General features: G+C 44.0%; 1 protein-coding gene across 8 annotated transcripts in view; it reads left to right on the top strand.

The window, feature by feature from the left end:
- Positions 1 to 5648: 5648 nt before the first annotated feature.
- SFXN1 (sideroflexin 1) overlaps positions 5649 to 16489 on the top strand; it is a 63581-nt gene continuing 52740 nt past the window's right edge. For 4 of the 8 annotated variants that reach the window (XR_013229287.1, XM_077327014.1, XM_077327013.1 and 1 more), the window contains exon 1: positions 5649 to 5803. The gene's annotated coding sequence lies outside the window, so the exon portion shown is untranslated. Of the gene's footprint in view, positions 5905 to 16489 lie in introns of all 8 variants that reach the window. The other 4 variants (XM_077327010.1, XM_077327008.1, XM_077327009.1 and 1 more) reach the window with 3 other exon arrangements.

Genomic DNA, 16489 nt, shown 5'->3' with positions numbered 1-16489 from the left:
GGCAAGTCTATGTTTCACACAGAGAAAAATAAAAGCTTGGTAAAAATGTGCATATCCCTCTGCATATACATCAACAATGAACGTGTTTCCTTGAAAACAAGTTCGAGTGTAGGCTTGGACATTGTTCTGTGGAGTGATCATAAGACAGCAGCACTGATTTTTGTGCTATGATAATTCAGAAGATTCAAGTAGTACTTCAACCTGCTATATCAGTAAATAGTATTTTGGTTTTAACAGGGTCATCACCTTTTCAACCAGTTATAAAACCAAAGTGGAGCTTATGTAAGAGATACTAGTTGTGTTGTGTCCCGACTTCCACTTTGACCTTACATGTAGCCACCTCCACCCCCGGCTATTTAATGCTAGCAGTCAGGAAACCAATAATCAATCCCAGTTTAGCTAACAGCTATCAATTTCACTGACCTCATTCGCAACTGTAAAAAAATAATTTGATACTCCTGGATCCATTTCTAAATTTCCAGATTACAATCCGATGATCTCTCATTCCTGTTAAAGAAAATCTCTAAACATTTTGCCTCATGGAGATCTGGAATCGTAACAAAAATGTTTGCATTAGAAAATATTATTGTAGTACTGAACACAGCCATATATTTGAGATTTCATAACAAGCTTTCCCTGTGGGAAAGCTGCTGCAAATGCCACTTCTTACTGTGCCTCTTTGAAATTTTGCAAGATGTGGTAAGGCATGCGTGTCTTCCTTGCTCATTCTTAACTTTTCCCCTCTCTTTTTTTTGCTACCTTAATTCTCCCTGCTCTACCTCCAGCCCAGTTTTCCATGCTCTAGTACCTTTTCCACAGCCAGGGCCAAATCATGTGATGTCTCCTACCTGCGATTGCAGGATAATAATTTGCACTATTTTTCCCCTCCACACTCTGCCTCCCCATCTAACATTTCACCCTCCTCACTAGCAGTGAAAAAGGCATGAGAGAGAGAAACTCGCTCTTTCATTCACATCTCCTGTCAATCAATAGAGGCCACCGATTGGAGGTTTGTGGGTCTAGAGAATTTTCTTTTTGATCCTACGCGTGACAATGCATAATCGCTGCTATGCATATGCATTGCCATGGAAGGTAAAGCACCAAAAAAAAAAAAACACATACACTGACAGCCAGTGGAGGGAGGCATTACTGAAGCACCTTCTGCTCCTCCCCACCACCACCCTACTGCTCTGCCTGCCTGCTGCTCAGTCCCTCCCTTCCTCACTCACTGCTGTCCAGTCCGAGCTACATTCCAACGGGTCTGGGAAAGGCAGTGAGCCAGAGAGCCACTGGATTCTGCTGGTACCTCCCCAAAATCCTTAAAAGATTCCAGCCCTAGGACATCAGCTGGTGCTGTGCTCCTTGGCCGGGATGCAGGCTCGGCAGGGAAAGAAGGCTGATCCTGGCTGACTGGGGGCACTTTGGCAGGCTGGCCAGGGAGCCAGCCTGCCTACAGCTGCCCACCACCTCTGCTTGGGAGAGGAAAAGGACCGTTCCCCCTCCCAAGCAGAGGTGGTAGCCTCTGAATGTCTCTTGCCAGGAAATCCCAATGCAGACACCACAGGCCTGCTGGAACTAGATGACCCTTTCCAGCCCTGCAATAATCAACTGTGAGGCTGGAGGATGATCCTCAAAGGGGTCTGCTAAGGAAAGACTGGGGAGGGAGGGACACAAAGAGGGGTTTGCACAATTTGCAAGCAATTTGGAGGGTAATCAGCAGCCAGCTGTCAGCAACTGGAAAGGGGAGACTGGAAAAGCCTGCTCAGTTTTAGAGATCGGTCCATTTGAACGACAGAAAAGTTCAAAGAAAGGAAAGTATGGCGGCAGCCTTGGCCCCAAGCTCGTATGGCTGATGATCCAGAGATTGATTCTCCAGGGATCTGTTTAAGGCCCCTAGGAGCTCCTGGGGGGGAGAGATTCAGTGAAGTGAGTGTACCCCACCTGCTTCTGCCGCTCGCAGCCGCGTTCGGCCCCCACCTAGTCCAGGAGCTCACTAAAGAATGAGCTTATTCAGCCGCCATATTGATTTAGATAAATATTTATCTTTAGATAAATATTCCTTGTGCGAAAGTTTCCTATGTTCCCCACTCCCTCTCGTTTGGTTCACAGGAGTACCAATCTCCAGGTAGGGCCTGATGTTCTAATCTCCAAACTATAGAGATCAGTTCCCATGGAATAAATGGTACCATTTGAGGGCAGAATGTAGGCATCACCTCACCCCACTGCTAGCCTCTCTTCTCTCCCACATCCTGCTCTTCAAATGTCCAGGAATTTTCCAAGCTGGCATTGGAATCTTTGTTTGTGCACCACTCAGAGCAGGCATGCTGACCTTTTCAAACTTGCAGGCACTTTTGGAATTCTGAAATAGGCTGGTAAGCGCAACCATAAAATGGCTGCCACCAGATGTGGTAAAGGTATCCCCTGTGCAAGCACCGAGTCATGTCTGACCCTTGGGGTGACGCCCTCTAGCGTTTTCATGGCAGACTCAATACGGGGTGGTTTGCCAGTGCCTTCCCCAGTCATTACCGTTTACCCCCCAGCAAGCTGGGTACTCATTTTACCGACCTCGGAAGGATGGAAGGCTGAGTCAACCTTGAGCCGGCTGCTGGGATTGAACTCCCAGCCTTATGGGCAAAGCTTTCAGACAGCTGCCTTACCACTCTGCGCCACAAGAGGCTCTCTCTCTCCACCAGATGTGGAGCCAACCACAAAATACCAGAGATTAGGGTTATGCATAACCTATTGTTAAATATGTTATTATATACTTAAGTCAAGACATTTTATTGTATTACACTGTATTATAAAGGTTTTTGAGGTAAACTGCCCTGACCTGAAAAGAAGGCAGTATATAATTATTAAGGTAGGTAGGTAGATATGTAGGCAGGTAGATAGGTAGACAGATAGATAGATCTGATGGGTAACTCTTCAGCATTTCAGGCAGAAGTCAATCAGATCTCCACTGACAAGCCGGAACCCCTGCTGGAGAAAAGCTCTACCTGCCCATACCCACTGTCAAGTGGTGTGCTGCCAGGCAGATAGTCTCAATGGAGTAGAATGTGTGAAGTCCATAAACACAAGCCGAAAGTCAGAGCCAAAACAATCAGTCATATCAGCAGCCGAAGCAGAAAAGGGCAGCAGAGGTTCTGTAGTCCAGGTCACTAGCTGAGCCTTCGGGGAGGGCGGTATATAAATCTAAATAAATAAAATAAATAAAATAAATAATAAAATAAAATCCAAAGGACAGAGAATCCAATTAAAGCAAGAAAGCAGGAACAGGGAGTGCAGACTCAGGAATAGGTGATGCTACCAGCACAGGGAGCAATTGCCTCTACTCTGATTTTAAACTTGACACTCAGCTAATCCCAAACACCTGCCTAATTAGTCAGAGTCAGGCATCTTGCTGAACAGCGTTGCTTGCCACACCTTTGTTCTTTGGGCTAGAGAGATGAGGGTGGAGAATCAGCTGGTACTTCTGTCACCAGCTGGGTGTCCAGAGGCTGGGTGCTTATACCTAGTTCAGGTTCTAAGATGGACTCTTCAACCAGTTCTGAGTCTGATGGAAGTTCCTGTGGCTCTGGTCCTGGCAAAACTCGACAAATTGTTTCTTCCTCAGAATCTGATGAGGAAGAGCTTTGTCTTGCAGGCCCTGTGGAACCCAGAGAGCTCCGGCAGGGCCTTTAGCTTGTCCAGGAGCTCATTCCACTAGGTGGGGCCCAGGACCAAAAAAGCAGATTCATGCCTGCAGAGCAAAGTGCCCTGCAGGGAGCATAAGGAGATAAGCAGTCCCACAAGCAGGACCTAGGCCGCATATCGCCTTAAAGTTCAAAACCCGATACCTTGAACTTCATCTGAAAGCAAACTGGCAACCAATGCAGCTGTCTCAGCAACGGCTGGACATGGGGTCACCAAGAAGACCTAGTGAGGACCCGTGCAGCCGTATTCTGTACCAATTGCTATTTCTGGGTCAGGGACAGAGGTAGGCAAGCGTAGAGTGAGTTACAGAAGTCTAATCTGGAAGTGACCGTTACATGGATCACTGTGGCCAAGTATTCCAAGGACAAGTAGAGTGCTAGTAGCCGTGCCTGGAGCAGATGAAAAAACACCATCTGGGCTACCTTCATGACCTGAGCCTCTATAAAGAGGCATTAAGGATCACCCCCAAATTCCTGGCCATTGGTGCAGACGTAAGTTGCACCCAATCCATGCAGGAAAGTTGCGCTACCTGATCCTGTCCCCTTCTACCCAGCCACAGGACCTGCATGTGATCCCCCACCACCAAAAATCTCCAGAATCCAGCCTGGCCTGGAGGAAATTCACCTACCATCCCACAGTGATGATCAGCAATTCCCTGGGTATGCAAGGAAGGGCCACAAGAGGGAAACATTGGCACATCCCTTCCTGGTCACCCATTCACAATCTGCCTAAGTTCATAAAATGAGCATTTCTTTCAAATGACTATCCAGCCTCTGCTTAAAAAACTTACAAGGAAGGAGAACCCACCACCTCCTGAGGAAGCCTTTTCCACTGAGGAACCTCTCTGTCAGGAAATTCTTCCGTATGTTTAGCTGAAAATGGGTTTGAATTAATTTCAACCCATTGGTTCTGATCTGACCCTCTGATGCAACAGAAAACAACTCTGCTCCATCTTCTATATGACAGCCCTTCAAGTATCATATCTCCTTTTAGTCATCTTCTCTCTAGGCTAAACATATCAAGCTCCCTCAATCTTTCCTCACACAACTTAATCTCCAAACCCCTCACTATCTTGATAACCCTACTCTGGATATACTCCAGTTTCTCTACATCTTTCTTCAGTTGTGGTACCTCCAAGTGAGGTCTTACCACAGCGGAGTAAAGCGGTAAAATTACCTCATGTGATCTGGACACTATACTTCTTTTAATACAGTCTTATGGTGAGTTTAGGGTGGCCCAGTGCAAAAACCCTGAGAATCCACAAGGATTCTTGCTTTGAAATGATGTTTTGCTGCCTGGTGTTGTCACACAGGCAAGGATCTGCGATTTTTGTGGTTTATACTGTGGCTATTGATGGGTGATTTTATCGTGAGTTTGGGTTGACCAGATGTAAAAACCCTGAGGATCCATGCTTCAGAACCATGATTTTGCCCTGTGGTGTGGCCACGAAGGTGCAGATGTGATTTTTGTGGTGGATGCTGTATAGATCAGTGATCTTATGGTGAGTATGGGATGATCTAGTTCAAAAAATCATGAGGATTCATGTATTTTAACCACCTTTTTTTCACCACTGCAGCCCCAGGACACTGTGGATGCATTATTTTTGTGGGGCTATTTATTGTCTAAGACATGGTCTACAGTATAAACGTGGTTTTATTTCATTTCAATGTAAAAGAGCATATAGATCCATGAAGATCCTTTTGAAATATCCACATTCCTCCTTTTCCTGCTATAAAGCCCTTGTGTAAAACTGCTACACGTAGAGCTTCTTCCCCCACCACGCAGTCCCCCCCCCCCATAGCGCAGAGGTCCCCACTTAGGAGCACTAGAACCGGCGCCAGAATGGCGTGACAAAAGTGCTTTCTCTCAGCGCCTTCACCTGCTTTTCGCTTGCTATTCTGCCTCTCCCTCGCCCTCCTCTTCCTTTCACTCCCCTCCACGGGGCGGTCTCGACGTTTCCGCCCCTCCCACCTTCGTCCGCTGCCTTTGCCCGCGCGGCTATAGCTAGCTGGCTGCTGAATTTCTTCCGGCGAGTTTTGCTGGGCTCTATTTGTGATTTCGGCGGGAGGCAGCAGCGGAGCGGTGGTCGGGCTTGAGCGCAGCGGGCGCTGTGAGTACCCTGCAACCAAAAGCGCCCTTTCCATCCTGTCTGTGGGGTTTAAAGCGGCGGGAGTCAGCTTCTTAGAGCGGCGGGGTCTCCCTTTCTCTCAGGCACGTGAAGCGTGGGTCAGGCTTGCGTGAAAATATTGCTCCCTTCCATCCAGTCGCTGCGGGGGACTCCGGGGGAAGTCGTTTTCCCTTCACTTCTACCTCATGCAGCCGCCACCAAATGGGGCGCCTGGTACCCGTTTAGAGGCTGTACTCGGTATGCAGCAAGCTTGCCTTGCTGAGGGGAGGGCGCAGTGGGATGCTACAATGGTGCAGGTATTCCCAGAGCCGTGCCGGTCGTAAGCGGCTTGCCCCGACACATTGCTGACCCGTACCTCTGTAAATCGCTGGATTTGTCACCCCAGAACGTAACTGCTGTGTATGCATTCCCTCATAAATCGATGTACTGCGGTGATACTGAGAGATGGGGAGAGTTTTTTAAAAGCGCCTTTTAGGACAGACGACCGACCCCTGAAACCCATCTCTACTTTCCACCCTCATCCCATTTTGAATTGTGAACAATTTGAGAGAATATAATTAAATGGAGACATCCAGGCATGCAGATTTGTTTTTAAAAATATTAACTGGGGTCACCTTGGGTCTCTCGGGAATGTTACAATTGCCTTTGGAAACACAATTAAGAGCCCCCAAATAAGTGCTTTTTAGGGGGGAGGGGAATGGAAGCAGATATGATACTTGAGAGGGTTGCATTGCAGAGGAATGGAAATGTCTTGAGTCGGCTGCTGTGCTGACAGTCACTGTTCTAAATCTCTAACATCTGGAGGTGACTTAGCATGGAATGATGAAATCCTCCTATAACTTACACACCAAAGATGGCTGCCTGGTGAAGAGGCTGCCTCAGCAGTAGGCACTATCCATGGGCTGTAGTTTTTGTTGCTAGGTTACATCAGGACTTATCCCCCCCCCCCCAGAAGTAAAGCTTGCAGTGTTGATATTTCAGACTCCCCCCTCCCCAAGTATTTCTTTACTGATGCTTCCGTCCTTCCTAACGCATTGTAGAGAAGTGAACATTGCAGACAAAGCAGCTGATGCACATGAATGCTAGGACAGCTGTTTTCAAATAAAAGAAAATTGACAGCTACCCTCCTTGTTTGATTAATGTATTGCATCAGTCCTATCTCACAACCATTGGCTCTGCTGCCTGAGTTTTGCAGACTGGGGCTGCAGGCAGGGAGGACAGCAGTGCTAAATAACACAAATTAAGTTTGAAATGCAGAGCCTTAAATTCTAGAATGTTTGTTTTCAAAATTGCCATAAATCTAGTTTCAGTCAGCATAAAATGAAAGCCTCTGAAATTATACAGAGGAGATTGACCCTTATGTTTCCTGCTGTCTCTCCTGCAAAATCCATTGCATTGACCATCATTGTTCAGTTTTTTCTGACAGTGGACAGAACAGTACATAATATCCAAAGTATGCACTCACCATTAGTATAACATACCTTGTCATTGAAATTCTACCTTTTACTATTTTCCCCTTCTTGTGACCCCACACCAGTAATCATTGTAATGCAGTGTGTTGCATGGATATTTTTGTGGTATTTATCAGTAATGACTTCCAAGTTATGAGATTCATATTTAAAGCAAATTTCCTTGCAATTATTATAAATAATGACCCACCAATGAGATTTTCCAAAATGTTTTGTTTTATACAGTGGGACTACTCACTGTACCTAGTTAATTCAAACCCCATTCAATAAGCTTCATATGCATATTTTGAAAGGCAAGTATTGCAATTTAGTGACAGCCAGTTTCTCGCGCTACATGTTACAAGACTAGTAGATAAATATGCATGTGTGAGAACTCAGTATGCCTGATAGAGTATGAGTATTTTGTATGTACAGTTATATATGAAGACAGTACTAAGGAGTCATGCATTACCTCAGTCCTGTCTCACAACCATATGTACTATGCATAAGGTAGGATTTTTCTGCTGGAACAGCCTTTTAATTGAGCATTAAATGTGTTTCAGAAAATAACATTAACTTTCAATTTACAGTCAGAGTACCTATTATACTGTCACTTTCATGAAATATACTGTCACTTTAATAAATATTGGAATTATTTTGCAATGGAATTTAGAATAATTAGTGAATGGGTGATGGTGGACAAACCTTTCATCAACAAGAGGAAGGGCAGTGTGAACTGGAGTGGTATAAAGCTTCCACATCAATTATGGAGGTGTGCCTTGGCCTTGGAATTGTAGATCAAAAACCAGGTTGTTTTGTTCATAGCTTCTCTCCATTGCTAAAGGGAAGCCAATGCCAAGTATAAAATGCAGAACCGCATTTTTGAAGAAAAAAAGGTTTTCCTTTTCATATTGATTAATTAAGCTATTTTATAGCTGTATCTTTGTTTTAACTCTATTGCTGGAATAATAAACAAAGGGAAATGGTTCCAAAGGCACACTTACACAAAATCATTCTTTATATTATTGCAATTTTTACAATTATATGTCTGATGGCCTGTGAGTTTTACAGTCCTTCAAAAATAAACGAACAAATTTAGCTGCCGATGTTCTATGTTGATTAACAAGAATCTTGGAGTGGAATGTTCATTTGAAAATGACTCATGTTTTCTCATATGCTTTCCATCAGAAGTAGACCTGGACTTTGTCAGATACAATGAGAGCTAGAATATTGTGAATGCTGAGTTGTAAAACAAGAATTCCCTGGTTCAGCGCTTGCCATGACTCAGAATCACAAAATCCCTTCTCTCCTCATTTGTCTAGTGGCGTGCATATACTAATTTATAATCACTGTAATTGTTAAATATCTGGGCTAAATCTGGGTCTCACATCCTTTATACAGGTTTTAAATGAGACATGGTCCTTCTAACTCACTATGGCTATTGAATAGCTTCACTAAACCTATTATACATTTATTTTTGGATTTTATATGCTAGTTTTCACCCTGTGAAAACAATTCACCTTTAGTGAATAGATTTGAGGGTAGATTTGGCCTAGTTGGCCAGTTTAGCTGATCCTACTCAGAATGGATTTATTGCTTTTTCCCCCCTAACTGTAGTTTGGTTTTCTTGTGCCCCATGAGAGGCTGTGATCTTTGAATGAACTGTTTCTCACATCCACTGTATGCGAAAACATTCCAGTCCCTTTGACAGGGACTCACATGTAATCTAAATGATTTATAATAGCTATCTTTATATTTATGATAAAATTCTTCTCTTTACCACCCCCTATTTTTAGAACTGGTTATGAGGGTGTCTGCAAAATTGCTTGCATTTGATGGAAGTGAGGAACAACTTATAAAACTTTCCAAGATTTGAGGCTGACCTCAAAAGATTTCTGAAGGCCATTATGTCTCATTTCCCAGGAAGGTCACATCAGGATAAACTAGCATTATTTCTGGCAGATAGGGACACATTCACTTCTTTCTGAATCGCAATGTTTGTGACCACTGTCATAAAGAGAAATACAAGGCTTGCTGGTGTAAACACAGTTGACCAACACACCAGTTGCTGCATTCTCGGTCATTAGCCATTGGACTGTAGGGTATATTGTCATGGTTCTATTTTGAGATATTTTCAAACAAGTTATTATGTATTTTAAATTTTTTCATGAATGTCTTATTTTTACTGGAGCAGTCTGCTAACAGAATTATTATATCTCAGTAATGCTTATAGCTCTATGGAATAAGAAGAGCACTGAATGCATCAAATAGCTATATATATATGACAAGCGGGAACTCAAAATAATTTGTGGGGAGCATCTCATTTCCCCCTCCCCCACTATTTCCTCTTTCCCTTCCCTTTCCTGAAAGCTCCATAACCCCCTTTCCCGTTCTTTCTTCTCTTCCCAGGGGGGATGGGAGCAGTCCATAAACAACTTGTTTCTTCAAATGAAACAAAGTCTTCTGGGCCAGATGAATTGTATATAAAAGAATCTGCAGATGTCATCTCTGAACTTCTGTCCATTCTTTTTGACAATTCTTGTAGAACAGGTGAGGTGCCAGATGATTGGAGGCAGGCAAATGTCACAATCTTCAAGAAAGGGAAAAACGAGAATCCATGTAACTACTCACCCATCAGCTTGAAAACTCTAGCTGGCAAAATTTTGGAACAAATCATCAAATAGTCGGTCCCTGAGCAGCTGGAACAGAGCTGTGATTTCTAAGACTCAGCATGGGTTTCACAAGAACAAGTCATGACAGACCAACCTTATCTCTTTTTTCGAGAAAGTGACTACCTTGCTGGATCAGAGGAATGCTGTGGACATAGTTTATCTGGATTTCAGTAAAGCTTTTGATGAGGTTCCACATGATATTCTTGTTGACAAGCTGGTAAAATGAGGTATGGATCCTAATTCTGTCAGGTGGACCGATAACTGGTTGACAAATCGTACCCAAAGGGTACTTGTTAATGGTTCAGCATCCTCTTGGAGAAGAGTGACAAGTGGAGCACCCCAGGGATCTGTCCTGGGGTCTGTGTTGTTCAACATATTTATAAATGATTTGGATGAGGGGTTAGAGGGGGTACTTATTAAATTTGCAGATGATACTAAACTGGGAGGGGTAGCAAACACAACAGAAGACAGAATCAGAATACAGGGTGATCTTGATAGCCTCAAGAACTGGTCTAAACTTAATAAAATGAAATTCAATAGGGACAAATGTAAAGTTCTACATTTAGGTAGGAAAAACCATATACACCAATATAAGATGGGAGAGAATTGTCTTGGCAGTAGTATGTGCGAAAAGGATCTAGGAGTCTTAGTAGACCATACATTGAACAGGAGACAGCAGTGTGACTCAATGGCTAAAAAGGCAAATGGGATTTTGGGCTGTATCAAAGGGAGTATTGTGTCCAGATCATGGGAAGTGATGGTACCGCTTTACTCTGCTCCGGTTCAGCCTCACTTGGAATCATCACTGAGGAAGCTCCCGGAAAATGGGTTTATTACCTTGTTTTGATTACTTTATATTGGAATAAATCTTAGAACATTTGGGATTTTGAAGTGTTGAACAGTAGCAAGCAACCAGGTCTGGGGAAAGCAGAAAAATCAGGTGGTATCATCACTCAGTGATTGCTGTCAACCCTGGTGCCAATAAGGCCAAAAATAGGCCTCGAAATGATCCTGCCGCTGCTCCTGCCTTTTATTGTCCGAAAGTAAGCCTAGAACGTTTTATTTGTCCGGCAATTGTGATTGAGAAATTCCATTTGATTTTTTAAACTATTTTATAGATTTCATATTTTTCTGCAAACTTGAGATATTTCTTGGTTATCAGATCACTGCTCCAATCACTGGATTTAAATATCCTCATATTTGACTGACTTGTTATTCAAAGACTAACAAGAAACTCAAGGGAAAATTCCCCTACTGGATACTGCTTAGTCCTCTAGTTACTGACATTCTCAGCCACCTTTCTATACCCTTTCCTTTCGTTACTACCTTGCTGCTCTGCCTATCTAAACCCTACTCTTGGCACTCCACTCACCCTCATTGCTGTGCTTACCTACCTCCGTGGCACTCCACTCATCCCTTTCATCCTTACTGCTCAACCTATAATCTGGCAAGCCGGGTTTGATTCCCCTCCCCTCCTCCACATGCAGCCAGCTGGGTGACCTTGGACCTGTCAGGAATCAGGCTGAGCCCAGCCTGCAGAGTCTGCGATAGAGACACATCCAAGACCCAACAGGCAGTTGCAAATCCAAGATGAGCTTTATTTGACAGAATGCTAAAGCAAGCCACAGAACGCTAAAGCAAGCCAAGATCTTCCTAAGCAAAGATCTTGATAATAACAAAGTACAAATGAACAAGCAGGGCAGTTATAGTGCCCACCAAATGAGGGAGGGGCATGTAGGCATTTTGGTGGGAGAGCGAGAGAACAGCAGAAGTAGGTAGATTCCCAAGCGACCAGATGGCCAGGAATCTTATCAAGCAGTTGGCACTTTGTTGAGACTTAGAGTTGTCTCCGCAAGGACACTTACAGTAAGATTGATACATTCGCATGGAGCCTCTCCCGCTGGGAAAGGAAGGGAGGCTAGGAACTCAGCGACAGGTTTATTGCTTTATGGCCTTGGCCAGAACTGGCCGGGGAGATCTGAAGGGGCGCTGGAAACAAAACCTAGATGGCATGAATCGGGGTTCATGACAGGGCCCACCACAGCACTGATAAAGCTGTTCTGACTGAGCAGTGATATCAGGGGTCTTCAGCCTCACCCACCTCACAGGGTGTCTGTTGTGGGGAGAGGAAAGGGAAGGCGACTGTAAGCCACTTTGAGACTCCCTTGGGTAGAGAAAAGTGCCATATAAGAACCAGCTCTTCTTCTATCCCACTCTCCCTATCTATCCTGCCATGACTCTCCATTGTATCTCCATTGATACAGGACTAGCAGCAACTCCCCCCCCCCCACCATTGCTGCCAGGGTGGCATCTCCCCACCATTGCCAGAACTGCTGCCATAGCCAGGCAGCCCTCTGCAGCTGTTGGGCCCACGGCATCTGTTGGCCTCCTTGTCACCAAGCTTATCCCACCCCCACAAATCACCCATTGAATCTCAGAGCCTCCTTGCTACTGAGCCCACATACTCCCCAAGATCACTATTGAAGCCAGGTAGCCCTCTGTGGCTGCAGGACCTACTGTGGCTGCCAAACTCCTTGGTGCCAGGCCCACATCCTTCCCAGCATAAACAGAACCACCACCAAAACCAGGTAGTGGTCCTGCACAGTTGTCAGGCCCTCTACAGCTGCCAATCTCCTTGCTGCCAGGACCATCTTCTCCCAACATTGCCAGAGTCACCACTGAAGCCACGTAGTCCTCCATGGCTGCCCAACACACTGTCAACCTTCTTGCTCCAGTCTGCCTCCCCCCACAACATTGCTGCCAACATTGCTGCTACTGCCCGTCAACCCCAACAGGGAAAGCAGGTGCATTAAATGCACATGCACAGGCAGTGCTCTTAATCTAGATGAATCTGAGGGACTACTTGTCTGTTTATGCCCCCTCGGGGCTCTTCGCTTTGAGGATACTAATCTGTTAGTGGTCCCTGGGCTCAGAGGGATACACCTGGCCTTGACCTGATCCAGGGTCTTTTTTGTCCTGGCCGTGACCTGGTGGAAGCTTCCGGAAGAACCAAGGGCCCTGATGGAGCTGGCAAAGTTCCTCAGGGCCCGTAAAATGAAGCTCTTCCATTAGGTCTTTGATTGAAGCCATGTTAGCAAGATCAACGGGCCCCCTTCATGTCCCACTATAATATCTAGCATACCCTTGGTAGCTGACTGCAGGAGGTAGAACAGATCTTGCCATCTCAGTATGTTTTAGATTTGTGCTGTTTTAAGACGGGGTTTTATGGGGATATTATATATGTAACACCTTGATTCCGAGGAGGAAGGCGGGTTAGAAATTTAATAAAGAAATAAACCCATAAGATAATTTTTGAGTTTTCAGACTTTACTGCAAACCAAGGAAGCCCCTCAAGTTTGGAGGAAAATCTCCTTTATTTTACTGTGGGGTTGATCCATAGATGATTATGGAATACTGAGTTAATGCAGCATTGGTTCTGACTAAGTATGGTAGCTCTTGCAATTTTAACAACCTGAAAGAACATTAATATGTAAAATTCATTTTAGGTTGGCAGTAGAGTAAATCCAAAACACATTAATCTGATGTTATTTATTTAGGGTAAGCCACTTTGCCTCTCGAAGCAGCCAGTTATTTTATGTCAACACGTTGTCAGCATCTGACATTGGAAATGAACTTGGCATTACCAGGCACACAAGATTTTGTATGTGTGAGAATCCCATTTGAAGTCTGGGTTATATACATACACCACTGCATATAGCTTTTTCACAACATAATATTGATGTGGGGCCTCCTATATGTAGATGGAAGGTGTGATTGCTTACAAGGACTTACTTATGCAAAGATAGAACAGTCCAACACATATTAAATGATACATGTATGGTACATCAGTTTCTGTTTAAGTGAATGGGAATTGCTCTTTAGCTATGTTTTACCAAGCAACCCATATATATGTTATATATTCTGCTAAATGATCTCACAGTGACATATATTCAACACAAAAAGACTGCTTTCCTGTCACATTTCAGGGTATATATATCTTATTTTTAATCAAGTTGCAATTTGTGATTCAGGTTTAATGGCTGGGGAACTTTTATGTACAGGAACACTGCTGCTATACTGTTGACCTTTAAACAAAGTTTAAAGTCTTCCTGCTCCCATTAAGAATGAGTGTACTTTGTGCTAAAAATGCTCAGTTGAACTTTGCTCGCAATTGCATTTCATTTTCAAAATTGGATTATATTTTACTATGTATTTGAACTTCTGTTACAGTTTTGTAACTTTGTCCCTGTGAAATATTTAACCTTTAAAACCAAAAATTTCTGCCAGCTCAGAGAAAATAGAAGAAAGGATATATCAAAACCTTTTCAGTATATTAGCAGAGAAGTAGGTAAACTCTTATATGTGAATCCTGACTCATTCTGAAGATTATCACCCAGTATAGGTCATAACTGAATCCTCTTGGAGGTGCTCACACTTGTCTGAGAAGCAACTATGATTAGACTAAAATGCTTATCCATGATTTGTAGTAACCTTTGGCTCATATTGCCATTTCTAACCAGGCAATAGTAAATGCATGGAACGAACTCAGAGTCTCATAGTTCAGGAGGTTGTGACTGGGGTAATTTCAGAATTTAGAAATAGAAGGTGCTATTTGTTGGCCACTATTGACACAGGATTTATGATTATACTGGACTTCTGGACTAGAGTGGATGGACCACTGGACTGATCCAGCAGGGCTCTTATGTTCTTAAGAAAAGCAAGGTTTATTTAATTTAATTAGTTACTTATATCCTCCTTCATACCTAATATCCCCAATGAGGACCTACAGCAGCTTTCTTTCCTCCCCGATTTATCTTCAACGACAACCCTGTGAGGTAGGTTAGGCTAAGAAAAAATCACTGAGAGAAAAATCACTCAGCAAGCCTCCATGGGGATAGAGTTTAATGGTAGAGCATCTCTAGGACCGAAGCTTTTTCCAAGTATGCTGAGAGTTGGACCATGGCAGCTTTTTCAAGCATTTTCCCAAGAAACATTAAGTGTGTGACGGGATGGTAGTTGGATGGCTGTTTCAGGTCAAAAGAAGGTTTTTGAGTAACAGACAAACCACTGACTCTTTTAGCCCCTCCAGGAATTCTCCTGGTGAAAGGGAGAGGTTGATTATCTCCCAGAGGGGGGCTACTGTCAGATGTTTTTTAGTAGCCATGACGGATATGGATCTAGAGAGAAAGTGGTTGGCTTCGCTACTTTTTGCAACTTGTCCACTTCAGTCAGCATGAGTCACCTGAATTTACTCAGTGAACTCTCCAAAGATGGCCAAGGGGCCTCTAATTCACTTTCTGTGTCTAAAGTAGGAGGGAAGTCATGGCGGAGTATTGTGATTTTATCTGCAAAGTGACTTGGAAAGGCTTCACAGCTGATGTCCATTTGGTTATTATTTTGGCGCCATTCCTTTTGGGTGGTAAGGGATTGAACTACCCTAAATAATTGTGCTGGACATGACATACTCAAACTCAGAAAACCCTTATTGGTGTACACAATCACAATCCAAGGAAACAAAATGGGTTAGACAAGAATATGTTCTCGCACTAACAAACGTAAATTATTTATTTGGAACATGCTTCCAAGGGAATTGGCTACCCTGGCAAGTTTAATGAGATCCTTTTCTGAAAACATTAATTTGATGATGATGGATGTAGAATTGACTTTGGAATTTAAATCCATCAAATATGACTGGATAGAACCTCGTTGGGAAGAGAAGACAGGACATTCCAAGACAATATGTGGTAGTGTGTCTGGGACTTTACAACCATGTAGACTGAGTCTTTTGAAGGCAGGAATCTGATGGAATCTTCCCCAGAACACACGTGAGGGAAAGGAGTTGATTCTGGCAACAAGGAAGGCCCTCCTAGCCAAATGAGAGTCCAATCTGGTCAGTGCCCAACTGAGGAGGGGGTGGCAGCCTTAGCCAGGCCTTTAGGGTATAGTGGTCTGACCATGGCATGGATGTAGCCGAAACAAGATTCATATTCAGCCCTGCACCAAAAATGTGGTCCAGGGTGTGGCCTGTTTTATGGCTAGTACCAACCACAAATTGCAAGAGCCCCATTGTCACCATGGCTGACACCAAGGTGAGTCTGCACGGAGCTTTTATTCCAATACCACGTCGATTCAGTCCCTGCCATCTTCACTGAATGCAATTTCCAGTTTGATTTTGTCCGATTTAAACTATCCCTCTGCAACAAGCATGATTGATCTGGAGTGACCCTACCATTATCCTGCAAGATTCTAGAGTAGTTTTTAACTCACAATATTTGAAGAATCGGATTGAAAAAGCATGAGAAAGCTTGCAGAGCTCTGGCTGCTTCAAATTTGTTGCTGACTCCGTCATTGAGAAGCCCTGATTGGCCAAGGCAGCCCAGGTGACAAGCTTGCCTTAAAGGGGAAGACCCTAATTTCTCTCAGCAGAAGCTCCCAGAAGCCCTAACTTCTGTCGGTAGAGATTTGCCTCTTGGTTTTTTTTCTCCCTCCTCTGCTGTCTCCAATCCTCTCCCCCCCCCCCTTCAAGAAAAGAAAGAAAGAGGCTCCGG

Source organism: Paroedura picta, chromosome 3, assembly GCF_049243985.1.
Source record: "Paroedura picta isolate Pp20150507F chromosome 3, Ppicta_v3.0, whole genome shotgun sequence".
NCBI classification, from domain to species: Eukaryota; Metazoa; Chordata; class Lepidosauria; order Squamata; family Gekkonidae; genus Paroedura; species Paroedura picta.
The sequence above is the reverse complement of the archived record's forward strand: the minus strand, read 5'-3'. Positions and strand labels throughout refer to the sequence as shown.